The sequence below is a fragment of the Choloepus didactylus genome, chromosome 4 (genome assembly GCF_015220235.1).
Source record: "Choloepus didactylus isolate mChoDid1 chromosome 4, mChoDid1.pri, whole genome shotgun sequence".
Lineage (NCBI taxonomy): Eukaryota > Metazoa > Chordata > Mammalia > Pilosa > Megalonychidae > Choloepus > Choloepus didactylus.
The window spans coordinates 106,804,907-106,819,728 of record NC_051310.1 but is presented as its reverse complement, the minus strand read 5'-3'; the positions used below and the strand labels follow the sequence as shown (position 1 = coordinate 106,819,728).

Genomic DNA, 14,822 nt, shown 5'->3' with positions numbered 1-14,822 from the left:
ATTTTTATGGAAGTGATTTGACTCCCCTGACCTTGCAGAAAGGATAACATTGTCTTCAACCCGTGGTAGGTAGCAGGGCCTCCAGACAGCATCTTCAGCAGAGCTGCTAATCGCTCCCAGGCCTCCTACCTGGATTAGGGTAATAGCTCAGAACCTGTGAGTCCAGTGTGGATAATGATGTCCCTAAATCTGTCCATTCCCTAATCCACTTTGAAGTGCATCTAAGCCTTCCCTCTGAATCAAAGTCTGGCTTTTTGTGATATGTTAGATCACTGAACTGCCACGTTAGGCAGTTAATACAAGTGAAGCCCCAAGAAGAGAGATCTCAGGTTTAAACAGCGTTTAGTAAGTATAGTTGACTTAATGAAAGAGAACTGACACCTGAGAAAAACAGTGATTTCAAGGATTTCTGAACCGACACATGGGAATACCTTCTGTGGTTACTACCCTCTTTTGGAGTCTTGAAATGTGAAATCTGCCTTCCGGGTTTGTCCCCTTCCCCTCCCCAGGTCTCACCTTCCCATAGGAGAAATTGAGCATCCCTTTCCCTTCTCCCATTAAGCAGTACTCCCATCAGATTCTGTGCTTTTACTGAACCTTTAATTCTTGCTGATAAATCCCTCAATAGGTGAGCTTTGAAGATAAGCTTCCTTTCTCCCTCTGATTTTGAGTTAACCTTGTTTAGCCAAGCATCAACAGCTCTTAAAATAACTTCTGGCATCTTCTAATTCTCCTCTATCCTCTTCCAGGTCAGACACTACTCTTTGAATTAGAAATAGTATAAGTATCAGTCTAGAAAAGGTCTACTTCTTCTGTCTGAATTCTGAGTTCATATTTATATTCTTCCTTGGAAAATATGCTTTCATATAGCTCTACCCCTTCAACTTCTTTTGTGACCTTACATTCAAACCTATATTTGTTGTGCTTTTGAGGGCAAAATTTGTCTTCCTGATCAGTCTTTCTTTTTCCTCTCACCTGGTAATTATATAATCTGAATCAGAAACCTTATTTGCTTTCTTTGATTAAGTAAAGCATCACTCTTTATCTGACTTGATTCACCTAAATGATTCATCTAAAACAAACATGCCAATGAATATCATAAGCACCTACTGTGTGCAACATGAAGTTGGACAATGCACAGTCCCAGCCCTGCAAAGCGTTTACAGTCTATGTGGGAATCCTTTGATGGCTCTGATAAGACACCCAGTGCCATAAGAGTGGAAAGGGTGGAGAAAATATTTCTAACAGTATAATCAGATGAGGCACGTGGAAAAGGTGGCTTAAACTGGGCTTTAGAGCCAGGGTTGCCAACCCTTTTCTGTAAAGGTCCAGATAGTAAATATTTTAGGCTTCTCAGGCCATTTGGTCTCTGTTGTTGTAGTGAGAAAGCAGCCATTGATGATGTATAAATGAATGGGCATGGCTGCGTTCCAATAAAACTTCATTTACAAAATTAGGCAACAGTCAAATTTGACCCTCAGGAAGTATTTTGCCGAAAACCGTTTTAGAGAATGAGTAGGATTTCATCAGAAGAATTATGGGAAAGGGATTTCAGTCTGAAGGCGTAGTATGAGCAAAGATACAGAGAAGGAAATGTGAGGTGTGCTCGAGATATGCTGTCATAGAAAATAAGTGAAGGTTTGGCATTTGGCATTTGCAATTGCAGCTGGAGGGTATGTCCGGGCCGTGAAAGACCTTTCGTCCCAAGCTACATACTTTAGATTAAATCTTTGGCAGTGGTCAACTACTGACAACTAGACTAGAGGAATGCTGGGACAGGATCATACCTCTGCTCTAAAAACATTTTTTGGCAGTAGTCAGGGAAGAAGAGGTGGAGAGAAGTGTTTCAGAAAGGGCAGGTCTATACCAAGAATCTGAGGAACAGGAAATGACTAAATAAAGTAAACAAAGATGTTGTATGTCAGTGGGCTCAGTGATTCCAAACAATAAATTTAATCGTAATTGAAGACCAAAGTTTGTGTACATGTGTTAACTATTCTGTGGTTATAGGTTGAACATCTTATACAAAAAGTAGCCTTCATGAAAGTTCTGCTACATCATGGAATGGTAAATTGCATTTCATATTTTGCGATGATGTGGAACGAATGAGAGTAGAAGGGATGATGAGTAAATTAAGGAGTTGGAAAATTGATCAGTCTTACTTTAGAGAGAGAGGCAAAGGGAAATCTGAATTACATTTGAGAGGAGCTAAGCCTCTAAAGCAGCACTTTTGAAACCTATCTCTTTCCTTTTCTTGTTGGCAAGTTCTGAACACCAAAGCTCTAGGTGATTATCTAGAGCTTTACCCAAGGAAATGACCGACTCCTAAAAGCATGTTCTCAGCAGGCGGTAATGCTTTATTTAAATTGAATTTCTCTATTTTCAATTATCTCGAACAGGAGGCACAAGAACAAAGGGATAATTTTGGGTGGCCATATGTGCTATGAAGAGCATAAAACAAGGCAAGAGGAGAACCAGTGATTGGCTGGGGGAACACGGGTGCAGTTTGAGTGAGGTGATCAGGAAAGCCTCTTAAAGGAGGTCAGAAAGATATATCTACAAATCAATTGGGGTGGAGTCAGCAAAGGTAAAACATTGAGTCTAAGAGCACAGCTTTCGCTTCCACGTATTCAAGGTAGTGTATATCTCTTGGTAAAATTTTGGTATTTCCCATGTAAGTTCTCTATATTACATGTGGGGGTTGGTCTTAGGTATTTAATTGTATTTTGTTGAGGTATGATGGTGAACGTGGAGAATGAAATCTGTTCCTATTTTATCTTCAAAATTGTTATTAGCATGGAGAAAAGTTATGGATTTCTTATATTTATCTCCATCTGGCCATTTTGTTGAACTTTTATTAATTCTAAGTACTCTTCGATTGATTCTCATTGTTTTCTAATGGTATAATCATATCATATAGACATTTGCCTCTGATTTCCAATTCATGATATATTTACCAAAATTTCTAAAACGATTGTCAGTAAGTGATAGTAGACATACTTGACCTGTTTTACATATATATGTGTATATATATATTTATATATATATATTTTTTCTTTTATTTATTTTGTTGAGAATGTTCACATACCATACAACTAGCCAAAGATCCAAAGTGTACAATCAATTGCCCATGGTACCATCATACAGCTGTGCATCCATCAACACAATTAATTTTTTTTTCAATTTTTAGAACGTTTTCATTACTCCAGAAAAGAAATAAAGACAAAAAAAAAGGAAACTCAGATTCTCCCATACCCCAGCCATGCCCCTCTCCATTATTGATTCATAGTTTTGGTATAATACATTTGTTACTGTTGATGAAAGAATGTTAAAATACTACTAACTGTAGTATATAGTTTGCAATAGGTATATATTTTTCCCTATATGCCTTTCTATTATTAACTTCTAGTTATAGTGTCATACATTTGTTCTAGTTTGTGAGAGAGATTTCTAATATTTGTCCAGTTAATCATGGACATTGTCCACCACAAGATTCACTGTCTTATACATTCCCATCTTTTAACCTCCAACTTTCCTTCTGGTGACATGCGTGACTCTGAGCTTACCCTTTTCACCACGTTCACACACCATTCAGCACTGTTAGTTATTCTTAGTACATGCTACCATCACCCCTATCCATTTCCAAATATTTAAGTTCACCCTAGTTGAACATTCTGCTCATAATAAGCAACCGCTCCACCTTCTTTAGCCTCATTCTATATCCTGGTAACTTATATTTCATTTCTATGAGTTTACATATTATAATTAGTTCATATCAGTGAGACCCTGCAATATTTGCCTTTATGTGTCTGTCCTATTTCTCTCAATATAGTGCCCTCAAGGTTTCTTCATCAACCCATTTCTTTTAAGATGGTTTTGTTCACACACTATACATTCCGTCCTAAGTAAACAATCGTTGGTTCCCTGTATAGTCACATATTTATGTATTTAGCACCATCGCCACTATCTGTATAAGGACATCTCCATTTCTTCCACAAAGATGGAGAAAGAATCAAAGAAGGCAGAGAGGCAAAAGAAAAAGAAAAAGAAAAGAGAAAGAAAAAAACAAACAAACAAAACAAACTGGATAGCTAGAAAGCAACAAAAGGAAAGACAGCATTAACCTAAAGTAGAATGAAGAGTCAGACAACATCACCAATGCCAGGAGTCCCATACCCTTCCCCTATTCCCCACCCTGCCCCCATATCCATTTAGCTTTGGTATATTGCCTTTGTTATATTAAAGGAAGCATAATACAATGTTTCTATTAATTATAGTCTCTAGTTTGCACTGACTGCGTTCTCCCCCCAATCCCACCCTGTTTTCAACACCTTGCAATGTTGACATTCATTTGTTCTACCTCATGTAAAAACATTTGTACCTTTTATTACAATCGTCGAGCACCCTAGGTTTCCCTGAGTTACACAGTCCCAGTCTTTATCGTTCGTCTTTTGTTCTGGTGCCCCACATGGTCCCAGCCCTCCTCCTTCAACCATACTCACAGTCATCTTTGTTCAGTGTACTTACATTGCTGTGTTACTATCTCCCAAAATTGTGTTCCAAACCTCTCACTCCTGTCTTTTCCTTTCTGTCTGCAGTGCTTCCTTTAGTGTTTCCTGTAGAGCAGGTATCTTATTCACAAACTCTGTCATTGTCTGTTTGTCAGAGAATATTTTAAGCTCCCCCTCATATCTGAAGGATAGATTTGCCGGATATAGGATTCTTGGTTGGCGGTTTTTCTCTTTCAGTATCTTAAATGTATCACCCCACTTCCTTCTTGCCTCCATGGTTTCTATTGAGAAATCCATACATAGTCTTATCAAGCTTCCTGTGTATATGATGGATCACTTTTCTCTTGCTGCTTTCAGGATTCTCTCTTTGTCTTTGACATTTGATAATCTGCTTCTTAAGTGTCTTGATGTAGGCCTATTCAGATCTGTTCTTTTTGGGGTATGCTGCCCTTCTTGGATCTGTAATTTTATGTCTTTCATAAGAGATGGGAAATTTTCATTGATTATTTCCTCTATTATTGCTTCTGCCCCTTTTCCCTTCTCTTCTCCTTCTGGGACACCAATGACATAATACATTCTTGCTTTTTGTTTTGTCCTTAAGTTCCCGGACACATTGCTCGTATTTTTCTATTCTTTTCTCTATCTGTTCTTTTGTGTGTAGGCTTTCAGGTGCCTTGTTCTCCAGTTCCTGAGTGTTTTCTTCTGCCTCTTGAGATCTGCTGTTGTATGTTTCCATTGTGTCTTTCATCTCTTGTGTTGTGCCTTTCATTTCTATAGATTCTGCCAGTTGGTTTTGCGAACTTTCAATTTCTGCCTTATGTACTCCCAGTGTTTTCATTATACAGTTCAGTTCTTTCACCATATCTTCCCTAAACTTTTTTAATTGACTTACTATTAGTTGTTTCAATTCCTGTATCTCAGTTGAAGTGTAAGTTTGTTCCTTTGACTGGGCCATAACTTCATTTTTCTTAGTGTAGGCTAGAGTTTTCTGTTGTCTAGGCATGATTTCCTTGGTTACCCAATCAGGTTTTCCCAGACCAGAATGGGCTCAGATCCCAGAAGGAAGAAATATTCAGTATCCGGTTTCCCTGAAGGTGTGTCTGAGAAAATTGGTAAACCCTGTGATGCTTCAGGTCACTGTGCTTTTCTGCCCAGCAAGTGGTACCTGTCAGCCTGTAATTCCAGACTGGTGTAAGGATGTGTGGCCCGTGGCTGTTTTCCCCCAGGCTCTGGGGTCTGGCTCTGAATGGAAGGCAGGTAGTAGAGCTGGGCCCCACCCATTTCCTCTTAGGGAAGATAGACCCCCTAGGGAGAGAGAGGTCATTAGCATTTCAATGGTCTCTCTCTCCCTGTGCTGTCTCCACCCTTGTCTGGGTCAGAGCACTGGGAACTGAAAATATCTGAGGCTTTCTTCACTGAGCCAAAAAAGGGACAGAAGGTGCCCTTCAGGGCTAGTCTGCGGTGATCCTCTGGCTCTCCAAGGTCAGTCGTCACCCAAAGCCCCTGTCTGCTTGTTGGGGATCCATAGCCCATAGTGAGCAGTTCACACTCGCTAATTAAAACCCCAGTTGGAGCTCAGCTGAGCTATATTTGCTTGCTGGGAGAGAGCTTCTCTCTAGCACCACGAGGCTTTACAGCTCAGGCTGTGGGGGGAGGGGTCTCCCAGCTTGGATCTGCAGTTTTTATTTACAGATTTTATGCTGCAATCTCGGGCATTCCTCCCAATTCAGTTGGTGTCTGATGAATGGACGGTCATGTTTGTCTCCCTGCAGTCATTCTGGATTATTTACTATTGTTCCTGGTTTTTTTCAGTTGTTCCAGGGGGACTAACAAGCTTCCATTCCCCTCTATGCCGCCATCTTAGATCCTCCAACCTGTTTTTATTTTCATGTGAATGCCTCAAATTTTCACTATCAAGAAAGACAGACATATGATCAATCAATGTTTAAATGAATGTATGATTACATACTCATTATCAGGTTGAGGAAGTCTGTTTCTAATTTTGTAAATACTTTTATGAGGATGAGTTTTAAATGCCATTTTGGCATCTGTTTATTTTTTTCCTAAAGATTTCCTAGGATTAAATCATCCTTGCTTTCCTAGAATACACCCTGCTTGATCTTGTACAGCAATGCTTTTAATGTTCTGTGAAATTCAGTTTGCTAGTACTTAGAATTTTTCAGTTCTATTTTCATAAGTGAGTGTCCTAGTTTGCTAATGCTGCAGAATGCAAAACACCAGAGATGGATAGGCTTTTACAAAATGGGGGTTTATTTTGCTACTCAGTTACAGTCTTAAGGCCACAAAGCTTCCAAGGTAACACACCAGCAATCGGGTACCTTCACCGGAGGACGGCCAATGGTGTCCGGAAAACCTCTGCTAGCTAGGAAGGCAGCTGGCATCTGCTCCAAAGCTCCGGCCTCAAAACGGCTTTCTCCCAGTACTTTCCTTTCTAGCAAGCTTGCTCCTCTTCAAAACATCACTCCCAGCTGCACTCTCTTTCGTCTTTGAGTCAGCTCATTTATATAGCTCCACTGATCAAAGCCCACCCCAAATGGGTGGGGCCATGCCTCCATGGGAACATCTCATCAAAATTATCACCGACAGCTGGGTGGGGCATACTCCAAGCAAATCCAACCAGCACCCAAGCGTCTGCCTCACACAAGACCACAAAGATAATGGCATTTGGGGGACACAATACATTCAAACTGGCACAGTGAGATTGGCCTGTTTTCATTTTGTGCTGCTTCTCTGAGGCTTTCCAATTTTTATGAGCTCTGGAAAGGTTTGTATAATTACCTTTTCCTTTAGATTTTGAAGGAAACTCACCAATAAAAAAAACATCTGGCCCTACAATCATTTTGGAAGAAATTCTTTTCGATAAATTTTAAATATTTCTATGCATATTAGCCTATCAAGTTTTCTTTTTCATCTTAAGTCGATTTGGTAATTCTTGGTTTTTAACAATGTATCCTTTTCATGGAGATTTTCAAATGCAGTAAATAGAATTATATATAGAATTTGCTTATAATTTAAATGTCCTCTTTTGTACTCTCTTTTTCACTTTGCAGTATTATTTATTGGGGCTTTATTACTTTTTTCTTTATTAGAATTGCTTATTTATGTATATACTGAAAATGAACTCTTAGGTTCTAATGCAAATTTTCTATTTTTTTTTAATTCATAAACTTCTGTTTCACAAATTCCACTTTGATTTTCATTTTTAAAGAAAAAATAGTATCTAAGGCTTTGACCACATCTCATAAATTTAATATGTGGCAGTTTAATTTTTGTTATTTTCTGAGTCAGTGGTTCTCAAATGTTTGATCTCAGGATCCCTTAACACTTAAAAAGTATCAAAGACCTGAAAGAGCTTTTGTTTATATAAGTTGTATTTATTGGCATTTATTGATATTTATAGTATTCAAAATTAAAACTGAAGTTTTTAAAATTATTAATTCATTTTAAAATAACAATAATAAACTCATTATATAACATAGTTTTATGAAAAATAACTATTTCCCAAAACAAAATATTTTTTAGAGCAATGGCATTGTTTTGCAGTTTTACAAATATCTCTTGATATCTGGCTTCATGGAGACAACTGAATTCTCATGTCCATTTTTGCATTCAGTCTATTACAATATATTGTTTTGGCTGAAGTATGTGAAAATCTGGGCTCACAAATATGTGGTCAGAAAATGTAGAGGTAGTTTGGTAGCCTTTTCAGGTAATTATAGATCTTCTTTGATACCACATCAAAACTAGAAAAGCACAATTTCCTAAAAGTTAGTTGCAATGTGAAATCTGAAACTATATCAATAAATTTTTCTTGTTCTTTATCTTTACATGCATAAGAGAAGGAAAAAGAAAAGGCAAATAACATCTTAGTGTTATTATGAAAATAGTTTTATCATAGACCCCTGAAGTTCTCAGGGATCATACTTTGGGAAGTGCTATTCTAAGTAAATGGAAGTATGTATAATTTTTATTTACTCTTTACCCCAAATTACTTAAGGCATTTCTTGATATTTAAATGTTTAAGAAGTTGGGTTTTTACTTATATCTGTGCTGTTAATTTCTAATTTTATTGCTTTGGAGAATGTGGTTTGTACACTTTCGGGGCCAGGGTTGAGCAGGCAATATAGAAAATATTTTTCTCTCTCTTTCTACCAACTGGTTCAGAGCTGTAAGATTTATACCCAACAGAAAAGGCGACAGCTGTCCTTGCACATAGGAGCACCTCTGCTTTGAGATGGCCAGAGCACACTTCCTTCTATCACCATATCATTCCCCGTCTTTCCCTATCAACTGTGAAACCAAACGCTAAAGACAGAGGAAGTGATAAGACCCTGTGGGTGTTCCGCTCACAAACCTCATGTCGTTAGACTCAGATTGTGCGACAGAGAAAGGAAGACTGCTCAAGCAGGCTGGAGAGTGGTGGTGGTGGTGGTGGTGGTGGTGGTTTCTGTTGTTTCAATCTCTAGGGAAAAAATGAGCGGTACGGTTAGGTGAAGATGTCCAGCAGTGCTGCACTATACCTGAGTTAGCAAACTTTTCAGTAAAGGACTAGAGAGTAAACATTTTAGGCTTTGTCACAACTGTTCAACTCTGTGGTTGTGCAAAAGCAGTGGCTGGTTTCCAATAAAAGTTTATTTACAGAAAAAGATGTCAGGCCACATTTGGCCCACAGGCTGACCCCTGAAATAGATGAATGTCTGGTACCTTGGGAAACTGTGATCAGAGGTGATCTTAGAAAATTCTACCAGCACACAGTGAACATTGACCAGGGCAACTGACAGCCCACATCCCTGCCTATTATCAGGTGCCTGTTCTGGGAATCTCCTCACTTCCTACTCCAAAATTTAGTTGGAAAAGACTTTGTAGTCTGCCCTGAGCCTAAGGCTAGACAGTGGCAATCAACCAGTAGAGAATAAAAATTAAGCAACTGACTTCTCATTTGATGTTCATCTTTTTAACTGTTTGCTCTGTAAAACAGTTTAGTCTACCTCTTCATGTTATTATGCTCTGTGGTTTAAGAATTTTATTTTAATATGAAAAATTATGCTGATCTTTAATTTTAAAATGTTGTAGGATCTTGGCTGTTTGGACAGAGAGACCATAATCAGGACATCATTGCTTCCTTATGATAGTACTCTCTGTCCTTAGGAAAGGAACATCAGAGAAAATGAACCACCACTTAAAGAGCTGTATTCACCAAGTAACCTTAAAAACTAACATCCCAGAAATTCATCTGGATCAATCATCAATCAGCCAGAAATATCCTATTCATTCATTCATTCTTTCATTCATTCAGCAGATATTTATTCAGAGTCTATTATGAGCCAAGTCTGTTTAGGGCTGCAGTTAATGGCTTCACTTATATTTTCTGGTAGTGTTTGTTTTGTTCACTTGTGTTTGTATGTATACTACATTATAATTTCTTCTATTTTCCCCTTTAATATTAAAAGCTCCTTGGAAACACATCTCTGTTTTCCCATTTCTTCATAAATCTCTACAGTTCCAATTGGATATTCTGCATACACTAACACACTTAACACATGATTTTGATTTACTGATTGATGGAAACCTTTTGCCAGTTTTCTGACTTAAGCACCATCTAGAATTCTTTCATTAATTTTCTTATAGTTCCTACAGAATTTTGTCCCTTCTGCCTTTAAGAGCTTCTGTAGAATTAGTCATCGCTGGGCCCTATACTTCACCTAAAGATGAGGGTGTTTATGTGCTCAAATGAAGGAATCCTGCGGTAGTACTCTGAAATGTGTCCTAACTTTTAAACAGAGACTCCGTATTGCATTTGAGCCATAAAACTGAAAAGGAGTATGCTGATGTGTAAAAGTGTTATTCCAGGTAATAAATCTTTTCCAAGCCTTTTTTAAATCAGTTCCAGCCCACTTGACAAGCTTATTAATAGAAATAATGGAGGGAAAAGATGGAATAAAAACCTTCATAATTAAAAAGAATAGTGCTCTTCTATTAAGTTACCTGTTTAATATCCTCAGATTCCCCCACCCCACCCCCTGCCGTGAGCTGCTTGTAATTTTAAAAACCTACTATTAAGGGCAAAATGTTAACATCTTGGAGCAGTCACCCACTGCCAGTTAATTGTTTTTAGTCGTTCACTTTGACATTTCCATTCCCAGTTGTGACAGATGTTCCAGAACCATGAGCATCACTCTTCTCGAGGGCGAGGCTGTTTACGTACCTCCTCCCATCCTGGCCAACGAGATACAGCTCACGAGAGTCCTTTTTCCACAGGCAGGTGCTGGGCATGGGGGTCTGCGTTCCAAAGCTCTGCCCACAGGACCTGCACATTTCCTCAGTTCACGTCCTCCTCAGTGAGATCCTGACAGACAAATAGTGTGTCTAAATTTTCACCAAAATATAATAATAATCCTACTTGACATTATTACATTTTTTTTTACTGTACAATATGCATAATGTACAATTGGCCATTTTAAGTGTACAGTTCAGAGGCATTAATTACATTCACAATGTGTATTACCTTGCCCACTCTATTTACAAAATTTTTCCATCACCCAAAACAGAAGTTCTATACCCATTAGGCAATAACTCCCCATTCTCCCTTCCCCAGCCCCTGGTAACCTCTAATCTACTTTTAATAGAGAATTTGCTTATTCTAGATATATGAAATATATGTCAAATCATACAATATTTGTCCTTTCATGTCTGGCTTATCTCACTTAGCTTAGTAGTTTTAGGGTTCATCTGTGTTGTGACATACATCAGAACTTCATTCCTTTTTATGGCTGAGTAACTCTATAAAGTGTTTATAACCCTCAAAAAGTGTTTTGTCCTCTTGGTATCCCTGAGTGCATGTGAACAGTCAGACCAAGTATGGATTTCAGAACTGGGGTTGCCTTCCTGCTCTGAAAGCCACCGCCTTCCTCGGAAGCTCTGGAGCTCTGGGCCTAAAGAAGCAGCTTTAGGCCCAGAAAAGGCAGTGGAGAGAGCACCGGACGTGGAGCCCAGAGTCGGGCTTTGGATTCTGTACCCACCACTGATCTAGAGCATGTTACTTAACTCTCTGAATCTCCTTCTCCTCATGTATATAGTGGAGACGATAGAAATTATTTGAAAGGATTAAGTAAGATAATGTTACATAAAGCTGCCTCCACCTATGAAATAAAATCAGTTTTCTCTCAATGCTATCATAAAATCGTGGAAATAGAGCTCAGACCGTCCAGACTTCCCTCCCAATCAGGGAGGCCATTTGGGATAGAATAAGACCAATGTCCTGAGGTCCAGAAGACCCGGCTGTCCCCACAGCTCTGCCCCTTACGAGCGAGTGGTGCTACCTGGGGGAAGTCGCCGAGCCTCACCTGTTCCTCAGCCATGAAGTGGGGCTAATGTCACTCCAGGCTGTGGGGGTTAAGGAGAAGGGGGCAAGCACCTGGTCTGGCCACGGAGGGAATTCACCACATTTATTTCTCTCTAGCTTGAGTTCCGAGTCTGTAATCCTTTCTGGAGCTATCGGGAGCACCCCCCTCTCCCCCATCTCCTCCTTCCACGAACACAAGCAGAGGCTCAGCACTCACTTCCTCACGAGGCAGCCTCGCCAGTGCTGAACAGCTGACTGTTCAAAAGTCCTTTATTTTTAACCAAAATCTGCCACTTTGAGCTTTCTATTCCTGATTCATGAAATGGGGTAAATCTCCCAGGACTTTCTCCCAGTAATGTTTTTTTGCTTATATTTTTTGAAAAAATTTTTTAACTTTAGTTATCAAAAAAAACAATAACAACAATAACAAAAAAATTTCAAACAAAACAAAGGATTAACAAAAACAAATAACCTAAAATAACTGTATTGCTTCCAACATGCTTCTACCATACCCCAAGAAAATTAACAAACCATAATCAAAAAAAACATAAGAAAAACCAAATAACCTAAAATAACTACACTGAAGCTAATTTTTTAAAATACAATAGCATTTTTTACTTTATCAAAAAATTAAAAAAAAAATTAAAACAAAGGAATAAGAAAAATAACCTAAAATAACTACATTGCTTCCAACATGTTCCTACCATACCCCCACAAAATTAACAAACCATTGTAGTTCCTGAGCATTCCCATAATATTAACCTTACCCTCCATAACTTACCTGTTCTTAGATTATTGTTCCCCCTTCACTAGTTGCTGTCTATCTCTAGGTTCCCTACATTCTACAATATAAAATATGTAGATTTTATTTTTTCACAGAGTTCACATTAGTGGTAACATACAAAATCTCTCTTTTTGTTCCTGGCTTATTTTACTCAGCATTATGTCTTCAAGGTTCATCCATGTTGTCATATGTTTCATAACCGCGTTCTTTCTTACTACCACATAGCATTCCATTGTGTGTATATACCACTTTTTGTTTATCCACTCATCTGTTGAAGGATATTTGGATTGTTTCCATCTCTTGGCAATTGTGAATAATGCTGCTATGAACATTGGTGTTCAAATATCTGTTTGTGTCACTGCTTTCACATCTGGGTGTATACCGAGAAATGAAATTGCTGGATCTAAGGGTAACTCGGTACCTAGTTTTCGAAGGAACTGCCAGAATGTCTTCCACAGTGGCTATACCATTATACAGTCCCACCAGCAATGAATAAAAGTTCCAATTTCTCCACATCCTCTCCAGCATTTGTAGTTTCCTGTTTAATGGCAGCCATTCTAATTGGCGTGAGACGATATCTCATTGTGGTCTTAATTTGCATCTCCCTAATAGCTAGTGAAGATAAACATTTTTTCATGTGTTTTTTAGCCGTTTATATTTCCTCTTCAGTGAAATGTCTTTTCATATCTTTTGCCCATTTTATATTGGGCTGTCTGTACCATTGTCATTGAGTTGTAGGATTTCTTTATATATGTAAGATGTCAATCTTTTGTCAGATACATGGTTTCCAGTATTTTTTTCCATTGAGTTGGCTGCCTCTTCAGTTTTCTGACAAATTCCTTTGAGGTACAGAAGCTTTTAATTTTGAGGAGTTCCCATTTATCTATTTTTTCTTTCATTGCTTGTGCTTTGAGTGTAAAGTCTAAGAAGTGACCTCCTACTACAAGGTCTTGAAGATGTTTCCCTACAGTGTCTTCTAGGAGTTTTACGGTACTGTCTCTTATATTGAAGTCTTTGATCCACTTTGAGTTAATTTTTGTGTAGAGTGTGAGGAAGCAGTCCTCTTTCATTCTTTTGGATATGGATATGTAGCTCTCCCAGCCCCATTTGTTGAAGAGACTGTTATGTCCCAGTTCAGTGGTTTGGGAACCCTTATCAAAGATCAGTCAACTGTAGATCTGGAATCTACCTCCAAATTCTGAATTCAATTCCATTGATCTATATGTCTATTTTTGTGCCAGTACCATCCTGTTTTGACTACTGTGGCTTTATAGTAAGCTTCAAAGTCAGGAAGTATAAGTCTTCCCACTTCATTTTTCTTTTTTAGAATGTTTTTAGCAAATTGAGGCATCTTTCTCTTCCAAATAAATTTGACGACTAGCTTTTCCAAGTCTGCAAAGTAGGTTGCTGGAATTTCAATTGGAATGCAATGAATCTTTAGATAAGTTTGAGTAGAATTGACATCTTAACAACATTTAGCCTTCTTATCCAACTTTTTAGGTTCCCTTCTATTTCTTTTAGTAAAGTTATATAATTTTCTATGTATAGGTCTTTTACATCCTTGGTCAAGTATATTCCTAGGTACTTGATATTTTTAGTTGCTACTGAGAATGGAATCTTTTTCTTGAATGTCTCTTCAGTTAGGTCATTTCTAGTGTGTAGGAACTTTACTGACTTATGTGCATTAATCTTATATCCCTCTACTTTGCTGAATTTGTTTATTAGCTCAAGTAGCTGTATTGTCAATTTCTCACAGTTTTCCAAATATGAGATCATATCATCTACAAATAATGACAGTTTTACTTCTTCCTTTCCAATTTGGATACCTTTTATTTATTTTTCTTGCTGGATTGCTCTGGCTAGCACTTCTAGCACAATGAAGACTAACAGTGGTGATAGCTGGCATCCTTGTCTTACTCCTGACCTTAGAGGGAAGGCTTTCAGTCTCTTGCCATTGAGTACTATGCTGGCTGTGGGTTTTTCTTATATTCCCGTTATCATATTGAGGAAGTTTCTTCAATTCCTACCTTTTGAAGTGTTTTTATCAATAAAGGATGCTGGATTTTGTCTAATGCTTTTTCAGCTCTATTGAGATGATCATTTGATTATTCCCTTTTGATTTGTTAATGATTTTGTCTAATGCTTTTTCAGCTCTATTGAGATG

At 38.2% G+C, this 14,822-nt stretch overlaps 1 protein-coding gene across 1 annotated transcript in view; it reads left to right on the top strand.

Annotated features, from left to right (window-relative positions):
- Positions 1 to 14,822, top strand: part of THSD4 (thrombospondin type 1 domain containing 4) — a 685,670-nt gene that overhangs the window by 567,982 nt on the left and 102,866 nt on the right. The window lies entirely within an intron of this gene.